The sequence below is a fragment of the Adiantum capillus-veneris genome, chromosome 3 (genome assembly GCF_014529385.1).
Source record: "Adiantum capillus-veneris isolate H3 chromosome 3, ASM1452938v2, whole genome shotgun sequence".
Classification (NCBI taxonomy): domain Eukaryota; kingdom Viridiplantae; phylum Streptophyta; class Polypodiopsida; order Polypodiales; family Pteridaceae; genus Adiantum; species Adiantum capillus-veneris.
Window position 1 is genome coordinate 147,747,714 of NC_140933.1, and position 11,968 is coordinate 147,759,681.

Genomic DNA, 11,968 nt, shown 5'->3' on the forward strand with positions numbered 1-11,968 from the left:
ACCATCACATGTCCACATTTGTTGATTCTTCTATCCTGCTTTTCTTGTTATGGAGTCCCATGTCCTCCCGAATGCTTTCCGTCAAATGAGACAACTAGTTTGGCGAAGCAATACCCCCCCTGATACTGGTGTGATGAAAGAGGCTCTCCGAGACCTCTTTGTGGAAGCCCCCATATGGATGTAGATGTCTGTATTCATTGGTCTCTTACCTACAATTAAAGATCTTGCAAGTCAGGTTTCCATCATCAGAGGCAGTAGACAAAATATTTTTTTCTGGTCATGGTCTCCTCCATAAAGCAGATGATCAAAAGGCTTTTTTGTCAGCTTCATGCGTATTGCTGTTCAATCAGCTAAGTGTATCAAAGAGGACTTGATGCTAAATAGCCCAGAGTTCATCGATCTGCCTGCCTTCCTCTGGCCCTCTATCAAATTTATTGTATCTTCCCTGGGCAAGCCACTATATGTGCCTGCAATCTCAGCTCCAAACAAGAGTAAGGCTTGTGTTTTGTGACAAACATATAAGAAATTCCCTGAGACCTTAGGCATTAACATCCCCAATGCTGGAAGGGTAGTTATCTACCTGACATGGTTCATGCCTTCACTATGGGCACCTTGGCCACTTCTCTAAAGCTTGCCCTACCTTAACTTCAAATAGTGTGACCCTTATCACAACCTTCCCTGGAAGCAAAATCATGGTACCCAAATTCTTTGGTAGGTCTCTACAAGAGAGATTACTTGCTCCAATGAACCCTCCCCTTAGCACAACAGAGCCCCTTACGCCCCCCGCCCCCCAATGGTGGAGCTCGCAATACTAATGCTCCCAAGACATTTAGACAGCTGTTTCAGAATTTCCATCCAGCCAGAGCTAATAAATCTACTACTCTTTCTACACCTCTTCAAGGTGCCTCTTAACACTAGACCTCCAGTGAGCAAATTCTACCCAGGCCCTACATAGAAATGACAAGGGTAAAAGAGTGATGGATTCTGAAGGTTTTCAAACTACTCCTGCTAGGAAGTCCTTTAGAAATAAAAACTTTGCATCTGGCTATATTAAGCATGCAGTATATGACCAGTGTCATAATCCTCCCTCTCCTGAGAAAATGGCGGCATTAGATGAGGCTGTGGAAACCTCAAAAAGGCTTCACTTTGCCAATGGTCCCCCTGTAGCGAACATTGTACTACATTGAAGTACAAATGAATGATGTTGCAGGTGGTGATACATAGGAAGACACACAACTTGTATTATCAACTCCTCAAAGATGAAGATTGTCACTTACAATGTAAAGGGCCTCAATGACCCTAATAGACTTCTACACTTTCATAGATGGCCGCTGCACACCCAAGCATATGTATATTTGATCCAAGAGCATAAAATGCATCACAAGGCAGGGAAATTTTTGAATTTTCACTTTGAAGGGTATTGTTTGTTTTATGAAGGGAAAGGTGGTCAATACTCTGGAACCCTTACATGTATTAAAGAGGAACTAAAACCTCAATGCTTGTTTGATCATGACTCTGGAAGAGCTCCTATCTTCTAGTGCTCTTCCCCTTGGGAGGATATCCATATTGGGAATATTTATGTCTATAATGATGCAGCTCAAAGACTCAAACTTTGGGAATGGTTGTCTTCTCTTCAAATTACACAGGGTATCATTGGTGGAGATTCGAATATGGTTACGCAGGCTTCAGATTCTACCTCCTCCTCTGTTGTCTTGACCTTAGCTGAGTTCCTCCTAGGAAAATTTTATCATTGTTCATAACCTATTGATGCATGGAGTTCCACCAATGCCACACCTAGCTTTACTTTTCACTCAAATAACCACACCTCCTCTTGGTCTTGGATGAATATATTATATTTTGTGAATGTTGATTGGCTGCCTAATTCTGTACAAATTCAGGTTGATATGCAGACTGCCTTCTCTGACCATTTTCCTCTTGTTTTACATTTAGAATACTCTAATTGTTTTGATGTAGCAAAGAAACTGGGTAAGACCATACCATTGATGGTAAATAAGGCATTGGTGGATCATCCTATTTTTGTTACCTCTGTTATGACTCTTGACTGCTGCAATTTCTGCAATGGATCTCCCTGCCATTGATAAATGGCAACAGTTCACTGAGGGTTTACAAGCATGCATAAGTTGCCTCTCAACAAAGGTATAATATTCTTAGGGCCCAACAGTGTCTCAATGCAATGGCCGTGAAGGCTAAACACTATGTTTTGTCACTAGTGGATGTAGAGGAAGTAATGCAAGCCAAGCATGTACTTAAGCAGGATGAGGCAGCAAAGTTAAGTAAGGCTAGGATGTTGTGCAGGATTAGGGAACTATCAGATGTACACGACACTTCTAGGGCATTCTTTAAAAGACTGAAAAGCGAAAGATCAAGGGAAATAGTATCTAAGTTGCAGAGAGAGGATGGCACAAGGGTAGCTGATGGTTAAGAGCTTATGCACATTAGTGTGGACCATTATGAGAAAATTTTGAACAACTCTCCTGATTTGTGTCTAGAAAGGCAAGAGGCAATGAACATTTTGTGACAGCACGTGAATCCAGGTGTTGTTGCATCCACAGCTACAAGGCTTGATGGCCTCTTTGACGAAATAGGAATTTGGGATGCCCTCAAAGCCATGGGCAATGACAAATCCCCTGGCTACTGTGAAATGTCCAAAGAATTTTTGGTGAAATACTAGTCACATCTCATATGTATGGTTGTGGATGCAATAAATGACATATGGATGTGTAGCACATCGACTGCCCTCTCAAGCATGGAATCATTAAACTGGTTCCCCATAAGGGAATTGATGTTGTGTTTTCGAGTGTAAGCTTGGTGCTTGAAGCTTCCATCTTCATTGCACTAGCAAGTTATTGAAGGAACACAAAGTATTGTGTTGTAAAATGTCTCCCTTCATGAGGAAAACCTATAATACAAAGCCTTTTGGAGGGGGGACCATAAATCCGGTCCTCAACTGTTGTCAATAGCTTAATTTCTCTCCCTTTTTGAAGTATTGTTCATGCCTATCTAACTAGGTGTTATGCTTTTGTTGCTCTCTCCATCCAAGCACTCTTGCTATGCTCATTAGGAATCTATTCTTAATGAAATGCTCACTATGTTTAAGTTATTTTCCGCTATACACAAGTTTAAATGTTACATAGGTATCAGAGCTATTGGTTTCTCTTTTCTTGCTCAAGAAGAGAGGTCCTCAAGCTAGGTATAAATGGTTGGTATTATTAATTGCCATTCAGTAATTAGAATAGGGATTTTTCAGCCTTGCAGTGCGCCTGTTTCGTGCAAATAACGGGGCATCACCGTCGAGAGCTACGGTCTTAATAGTGAAGTCCTACGGGACTTGCCTACGGCTTAACCACTATTGAGCTACTAGAAGCTTGACAGGAGCTGGTGCTGTTTTAGTGGTGAAAGACCCTCTCTTCTAATCCTTGCAATTAATGATATTCGAGCCACGGGTACAGGACCTGGAGTGCTTTTCTAAAGGGTTAAGAGGAGTAGCAACTAGGGCTTGAAGTGCCAAAGTACACTTAAAAATTTTACACCTAAAATTTGTTAGAATGGTTGACAATAGTAAAGAGAGTGAAATTAATGTTGATAGATTTGATTTTGCTAATGAATAGGCTACTAATGATGCCCCTATGCTTGTCAATTACCTTGCTACTAGGTTTCAACAAGCCATGGGCAATCCATCCCTCCAAGGTGAAGTGCAACGGCAGCTACGTACTCATGGGATTCTCCAAAGTCCCCACCAAGAAAAGAGAGTACCTAGGAAGCCTCCTTGCGAGACTTCCAAAAGTGGCCTCTCTCTGATAAGGGAAGAAGAAGAGGATCCATACGAAGGACTCAAAAATCTACTACTTGTCCTTCACAAAGGAGAACTCAAGTTTCAACAGTAGAGCCCCCACGGAAAGAACGAGAAAGAAGTGAGTCTCCTGCCACCTCGACGGAGATGGTTCCACGAAGACAGCGGGCAAAATGCTCTTGAACACCCCCTAAATGGAGAATACCATTGCATACTTTTCTACACCATAATTGAAAGAGGGACGAGAGAAAACAAGAGAAGAAAATTGCGAGAAAGAGGTCATCCTCTTCTCCATCTTCTTCATCCTCTTCCTCTTCTGAAGAAAGTGATGGTGCAAAGAAGGAGGAACAAGGGAAGAAAAAGGCGAGAAAGAGGTCACCCTCTTCTCCATCCTCCTCATACTCTTCCTCTTCTGAAGAAAGTGATGGTGCAACTCTTGAACCACCTAAAAGAAGAGGCCATAGGAAATCCTATACCTCGTGGAAGAGGTCATCTAAGCTCAAAAAGTTCAAGAGGGAGGAAAGAACATCTCTTTTCTTACCTACGATGGCACCTTTGGTGCTACGGACAAAGTCTTGGCCTTCATCCAACAATTTGATGCGGCGTTTGGAGATGAGGGCTTCACGGAGTCCTCTAAGCTACACCATGTAACTATGCATTTTCAAAAGTCCTCCAAGCAATGGTGGTCTAGCCTACGAGCAAACGGTGAATCTCCACGAACATGGAAAGCTTTAAGAGCTTCCATCATGAAGCAGTTTTTGGCTACCGATGCCAAAGACAAAGTACTCACCGAATGGCGAAGCTTGAAGCTCTCTCCCTATGAATCTATTCAAAATATGTAGACAACTTTTGGGATTTACATCTCAAAGCCACTGTCTTCAAAAAGATGGATTTTGGAGAGCAAAAACAACAATTTTGTGCGGGTTTAACTGAAGATATGGTGGAGTACGTCAACTCCCAAAGGCCACGCACCATATCTGCGGTTATACACCATACCATGGTGGCTTCACGAATCAATTTCCAACAAGCGGCTAAGAGAAATCCTAAGCCCATGGAAAACAAGGACCGTAACGAGCCTAAGGGGAAGGACAATGTCCAAAGGTCTCCTAAAGGCAACGCCAACAACAAGAAAGCTAAGGAGAAGGGAGTTTATAAAGGCAAAAATAAACACTCTCGTGAAGAGCTAGAGCGTTATCGTAAAGGTAATTGCTGTTTCAAGTGCGGGGAGCAAGGGCATGCCTATCGTGCTTGTCCCCAGAAGAATACATGAAATGAACCTCCTCGAGCTACCTTAGTTGAAATCCAAGAAGAGGATGCTCACCACAAAGGATCTCCTCTATACCATGCTTGGGGAAAGGTAAGAGAACAACATGATGCTTTCATTCTCTTTGACACTAGTTCTACTCACAATTTCATATCCACAGAGTTGGCCACCAAGTTAGGCATCCAAGGCTATGAGATAGGAGATGTCCTACATGTTGTGGTGCTTTCAAGGGGCAAGAAGCTTCAGTCACTCCCTTAATTGGGAAATTGAGGCTCCATGTCCAAAGCTATGTGGACAAGGAGGATTTCTTAATCTCTCCTCTCAATCACGAGGATGTAATCCTAGGGGCACCATGGTTTGATTGCATGGGTGCCAATGTCAAATTCCCTGAAAGGAAAATCTACTTTAGGTTCAGGGAAAAAGATATGTACATAGATGCTAAGGAGTTGGGTAACACCATACCCATTGTACATAAGCAAGCTTTCAATAAGTCAATAAAGATCTCTATTTCTGTGTACATGATTTTTGTTAAAGATTCTCAAAATGAACCTAATACTTTAGCAAAAGAAAATATAAACAATCACAAGGAGTTAGAATTATCCAACTTTCTCAAGGGATTCAAGAAGTTTTTATTGATGACATCCCTTGTGAACTACCTCCTAAACGAGGCAATGATGACCATGCAATTGAACTTCTTCCACGAAGTTCACCGCCTAATAAACCTCCTTATAGAGTTTCTCAAGATCAACAAGAGGAGATTATGCGGCAAGTGCATGAGTTAGTTGAGAAGGGTATGGTTAGGCCTAGCTCATCTCCATTTTGTTCACCAGTGTTATTAGTGCAAAAGAAAGACGACACATATTGTATGTGTGTCAACTATAGAGCACTAAATAGGATCACTATCAAACATAGGTTTCCCGTTCCATGGGTAGAAGACCTATTTGATAAGCTACAAGGGTCAACCTACTTCAGTAGGATTGACCTAAAAAGTGGCTACCATCAAATAAGGATAGTTGATCAAGACATTGTAAAGACTGCATTTCGTACTATGTTTGGTCTTTACGAGTACATTGTCATGCCTTTTGGCTTGACTAATGCAGCGGCCACATTTAACCGCTTGATGGAGAAGCTATGTAGGCCTTACCGAACCTTTACTGGAGTGTTCTTTGATGATATAATCATCTACTCTAACTCACTAGACGAACACAAGCAACACCTCCAAGTAATATTTCAAGTCTTATGAGAGAATAAACTTTATATTAATTGAAAGAAAAGTGAGTTTTTCTTATAAGAAATTCAGTATTTAGGTCACATTATCTCTCAAGATGGCATCCAAATGGATCCATCAAAGCTACAGGTAATAAAAGAATGGCCTAATCCAAGAAATCTACATGAACTAAGAAGCTTTATAGGTATGTGTGCATACTATAGACGCTTCATAGAGAAGTTCTCAAAAATCACGGGACCATTACATGACCTAACAAAGAAAAACGTTAGGTATATATGGTCCACCAAGGAGAACAATGCTTTCAAACATCTTAAAGAAAAGCTTATCTCTCAACCTGTGTTTACACTACTGGATCTCTCAAAGCCATTTTAGGTCCAATGCGACGCCTGTGGTGATTGCCTTGGAGCTATTTTGCTCCAAGAAGGGCACGCCATAGCCTACGAAATTCGAAGGCTTGACCCTATTGAGCAAGCTCTAGGCATATATGAGAAGGAACTCTTAGCAGTTCTACATGCTCCGGACTCGTAGAAGCACTATTATTGGGGACTCCTTTCATTCTGCAGACGGATCACCAAAGCCTTAAGTACTTCATGATGCAAACCAAGCTCTCCGACAAACAAATGAGGTGGGCAAATTTCCTTTCGCAATTTTATTTTCATATAGCTCACATTGTTGGCAAACATAATCAAGTAGCCGATGCACTCTCAAGACGACTGAGAGTAAATGCGGTTTCCATAGCAACTCACAATGATCTATCTTCTATGATAGATGAGTACGCTATTAATCCCGATTTTAGAGATGTGATTTCAGCCCTTGCACTAGGGAAGAAAGAAGAACCATTTACCTTACAAGATGGTTATCTTCTCTATGGCAATAGACTATGCATTACTAACTCACTATGTGATAAAGTAATGTATGAATCTAATGCTCCTCCTTATGCGGGGCATAGAGGGATTCAGTCTACTCTTAAGGGGATAGAAACATATTTCTATTGGCATGTCATGAAAGCAAACATACAAGAGTATGTTTCAAAGTGTGTGGTATGCCAAAAGACGAAGTTTGATAGAGGAAAGCAACCTGGATTGCTTCAACCTTTGCCAATCCCTAATTCACCATGGGAGAGCATATCCATGGATTTTATCTTTGGATTTTCCAAGTATATCCATGGGAATACAGGAATATGGACAATAGTAGATAGGTTTAGCAAACAAGCATATTTCATACCTGTCAAAAAGACTATCAAAGCCCATCAAATGGCAACCCTCTTTATATCACAGATCTTCTAGTACCATGGCTTGCCAATGTCCATTGTGTCGGATAGAGATCCTAGAATGACCAGTAATTTTTGGAAGGGTTTCTTTGAGAATTTAGGAACAAGGCTAAACTTCTCTTCAGCCTATCACCCGCAAACAGATGGCCAAAGTGAAATAGCTAACCTAACAATTCTTGATCTACTAAATGTAACGGAAGTAGATCAAAGGTCCCAATGAGAGAAGTACTTACCGTTAGTGGAGTATGCCTACAATAACACTATACATACCTTTATCGGAAAAACACCTTTTGAGGTTATTGAGGGAAGATCCAAAAGTCCCTTGCTACTTAAGGTACACGGTCAGATCTTCGCTGTGCAGATGAGTATAGCTGAGACCTACAAGAATCTTTCCAAAAGATTAAGGATGCTATCTCTATATCACAACAAAGGCAAAAGGCTGCTGCTAATAAGCACAGAAGAGCTCAAGCCTTTAAACAAAATGATTGGGTCTTGCTTGAATTTCCCAAGGCTCGATATTAAGGCACACAACGGGCAAGAATCCTACGGGACACCAAAAGTACTATGCTAGTTAACAAAAAGGTACTATGGTCCCTTCCAGATTCTTAGACCAATCAATGAGATGGCCTATCAACTCAAGTTGCCCAGTCATTGGCTCATACACAATGTTTTCCATGTGAGCCTACTAAAGCCTTACAAAGGAGAGCCACCTCAAGAATCAACTATTGAAGACCCACCAAAGATCGAGGACCAAGAAGAGGTGCTGAAGTGCGAGTCCATTCTCCAACATGAAGACAAGGTATTGAGAGGCGGTAAGATTATCTGACGGTATCTTATTAAGTTAAAGAACTATCCTTTTGAATATGCTAGATGGATGCAAGGCATACAATTAAAGGATAACCTAAAACTTGTCAATGCTTACAATGCTTCCCTAGAGTAAGCAAATGTAAAAATGTTTAAATGAACAAAGTTTTTGTCTTATAAGACTCTCTTTTCCTTTATTGTGCACAAATGTTAAGAAGTATGCATGCTTAGGATCATGTTTGTGGAGACGACGTCTCTCGAACACCAAGTAGAGCTTGTCACTCTACTATGGAAGATTGATACGGACTAATGTGCAGACATGCTTGCGGCAACTAACACTCCCAAGCACCAAATGGACTAGTCATCTATTCTAGGACGATGTCATAGGGTAAAATAGGGATCCTCTACCCGCTAGCAAACGGACTAATGACTAGGCTTTATCATCTCTACTTCATAATCGAGGACGACTATGATTTCAAGAGAGAGGTAATGTCATAATAACTAATATCTAATTCTCCTAAATGATTTTCTCATGTTAAGCGGATCATTTAATAGGGGGAAGTACCAGGGGAGAAAAAGCTACAATATTGGTAAGACTGGCAGACCGGTCTCAGTAGGGATCCAAAGGAGGGAAAACATGGATCCAAAGAGGGACCATCTGCAAAAGAGCAATGTGCATTTTAGGTGCTTCAAAGACCCTAGGGTTTAGCCCACTAAGACTTCCAAAAAGCTTAGGTTCCAAAATTAAATGAAATGCTCAATGGTCAAGTCTTAGGGAAATTTGGATGCTTGTGGGAAGACTCAAAAGTCTTCCCACATCCTTATCAAGGAGGGGGCGAGCCATTTTTGTAGGAGATGAGAGAGAAACACACACACACACACACACACACTCAAGGCTTCCCTTTACACAAAGGGCATAGTGGACACATGTCAAGTTCCTAGCTCAGTTGCCCCCAAGGTGCATTCAAATCCTATTGGATGGCCATAGAGGTGGACCAATGAGAATTAGGCTAGAGTAAATTTAGTTTAATTCATTTAGAAACACTTGATAAAAGAACCAATAGAACTTAAGCTCTCTAGAAGACTATTGAGCAGTCTACCAAGGGGTCCAATGAGCATTCAACAGCCCAATGGCTTGCCTGATTCCTAATGGCCAGAAGACTAAGAGGTCCAATGAGAGTTTAATTGAATTATTTAAATACCTAAAGCTCTCATAGAAGGGGAAAGGGGGACACATGTCACAAGGCTAGCAATTATGCTTCTAATTTCCTATTGTATAAGCTTGGCATGAGCCAATGAGGGGTTAACAAGAGGAAATAGCAAGAGGGGTCGACCAAGAGAGAGAGGGGGACTGATTTTTGCAAGGCATTATCACACAAACTCATGTGTGAAGTAAAGAAGACTATCTCCTTCTCAAGATTTAATGGAAAGCTCATCATCTACTCCAAGCTAGTGAGAAGGGAGGCCTACACCAACAACTCTCGGCTTTGTGATGCAAATCCAACCAAGAGCCAAGCTCCAATGCATGCTCATCTCCTCTACCATGCTAATTACTAAGCTATTAAGAGTGATTATGTGAGGAGAAATGCTTCTTTCTTGTAAGAATACTTCTTCTTCCTCGCAATCTAATCTCATACCCCACTAGCTCTCACTATCTTCGAAGGTGTGTGAGGTCTTGGGTTTCAGACCATGAGGGAATTGATGTTGTGTTTTCGAGTGTAAGCTTGGTGCTTGAAGCTTCCATCTTCATTGCACCAGCAAGTTATTGAAGGAACACAAAGTATTGTGTTGTAAAATGTCTCCCTTCATGAGGAAAACCCATAATACAAAGCCTTTTGGAGGGGGGACCATAAATCCGGTCCTCAACTGTTGTCAACAGCTTCATTTCTCTCATTTTTTGAAGTATTGTTCATGCCTATCTAACTAGGTGTTATGCTTTTGTTGCTCTCTCCATCCAAGCACTCTTGCTATGCTCATTATGAATCTATCCTTAATGAAATGCTCACTATGTCTAAGTTATTTTCCGCTATACACAAGTTTAAATGTTACATTGGTATCATAGCTATTGGTTTCTCTTTTCTTGCTCAAGAAGAGAGGTCCTCAAGCTAACTATAAATAATTGGTATTATTAATTGCAATTGAGTAAGTAGAATAGGGATTTTTTAGCCTTGCAGTGTGCGTGCTTCGTGTAGATAACGGGGCATCACCGTTGAGAGCTATGGTCTTAATAGTGGAGTCCTACGGGACTTGCCTACGGCTTAGCCACTATTGAGCTACTAGAAGCTTGACAGGAGCCGGTGCTGTTTTGGTGGTGAAAGACCCTCTCTTCTATTCCTTGCAATTAATGATATTCGAGCCACGGGTATAGGAGCTTCAGTGCTTTTCTAAAGGATTAAGAGGAGTAGCAACTAGGGCTTGAAGTGCCAAAGTACACTTAAAAAATTTACACCTAAAATTTGTTAGAATGACTGACAATAGTAAAGAGAGTGAAATTAATGTTGATAGATTTGATTTTGCTAATGAACAGGCTACTAATGATGCCCCTATGCTTGTCAATTACCTTGCTACTATGCTTCAACAAGCCATGGACAATCCATCCCTCCAAGGTGATGTACAAGGCAGCTCGTACTCATGGGATTCTCCAAACTCCCCACCAAGAAGAGAGAGTACCTAGGAAGCCTCCTTGTGAGACTTCCAAAAGAGGCCTCTCTCTGATAAGGGAAGAAGAAGAGGATCCGTACGAAGGGCTCAAAAATCTACTACTTGACGACGCATCTCCTTCTCAAAGGAGAACTCAAGTTTTAACAGTAGAGCCCCCACCAAAAGAACGAGAAATAAGTGAGTTCTTGCCACCTCGACGGAGATGGCTCCATGAAGACGGCGGGCAAAACGCTCTCCAACACCCCCTAAATGGAGAAGACCGTTGCATACTTCTCTACACTATAATTCAAAGAGGGACGAGAGAAAACAAGAGAAGAAAAATGCAAAAAAGAGGTCACCCTCTTCTTCATCTTCTTCATCCTCTTCCTCTTCTGAAGAAAGTGATGGTGTAGACAAGGAGGAACAAGGGAAGAAAAAGGCGAGAAAGAGGTCACCCTCTTCTCCATCCTCCTCATACTCTTCCTCTTCTGAAGAAAGTGATGGTGCAGCTCTTGAATCACCTAAAAGAAGAGGCAATAGGAAATCCTATGCCTCGTGGAAGAGGTCATCCAAGCTCAAAAAGTTCAAAGAGGGAGGAAAGAACATCTCTTTCCTTACCTACGATGGCACCTTTGGTGCTACGGACAAAGTCTTGGCCTTCATCCAACAATTTGATGTGGCATTTGGAGATGAGGGCTTCACGGAGTCCTCTAAGCTACGCCATGTAGCTACGCATTTTCAAAAGTCCGTCAAGCAATGGTGGTCTAGCCTACAAGCAAACAGTGAAGCTCCACGAACATGGAAAGCTTAAGAGCTTCCATCATGAAGCAATTTTTGGCTACCGATGCCAAAGACAAAGTATTCACCGAATGGCGAAGTTTGAAGGTCTCTCCCTATGAATCTATTCAAAATATGTAGACAAGTTTTGGGATTTACATCTCAAAGCCACTG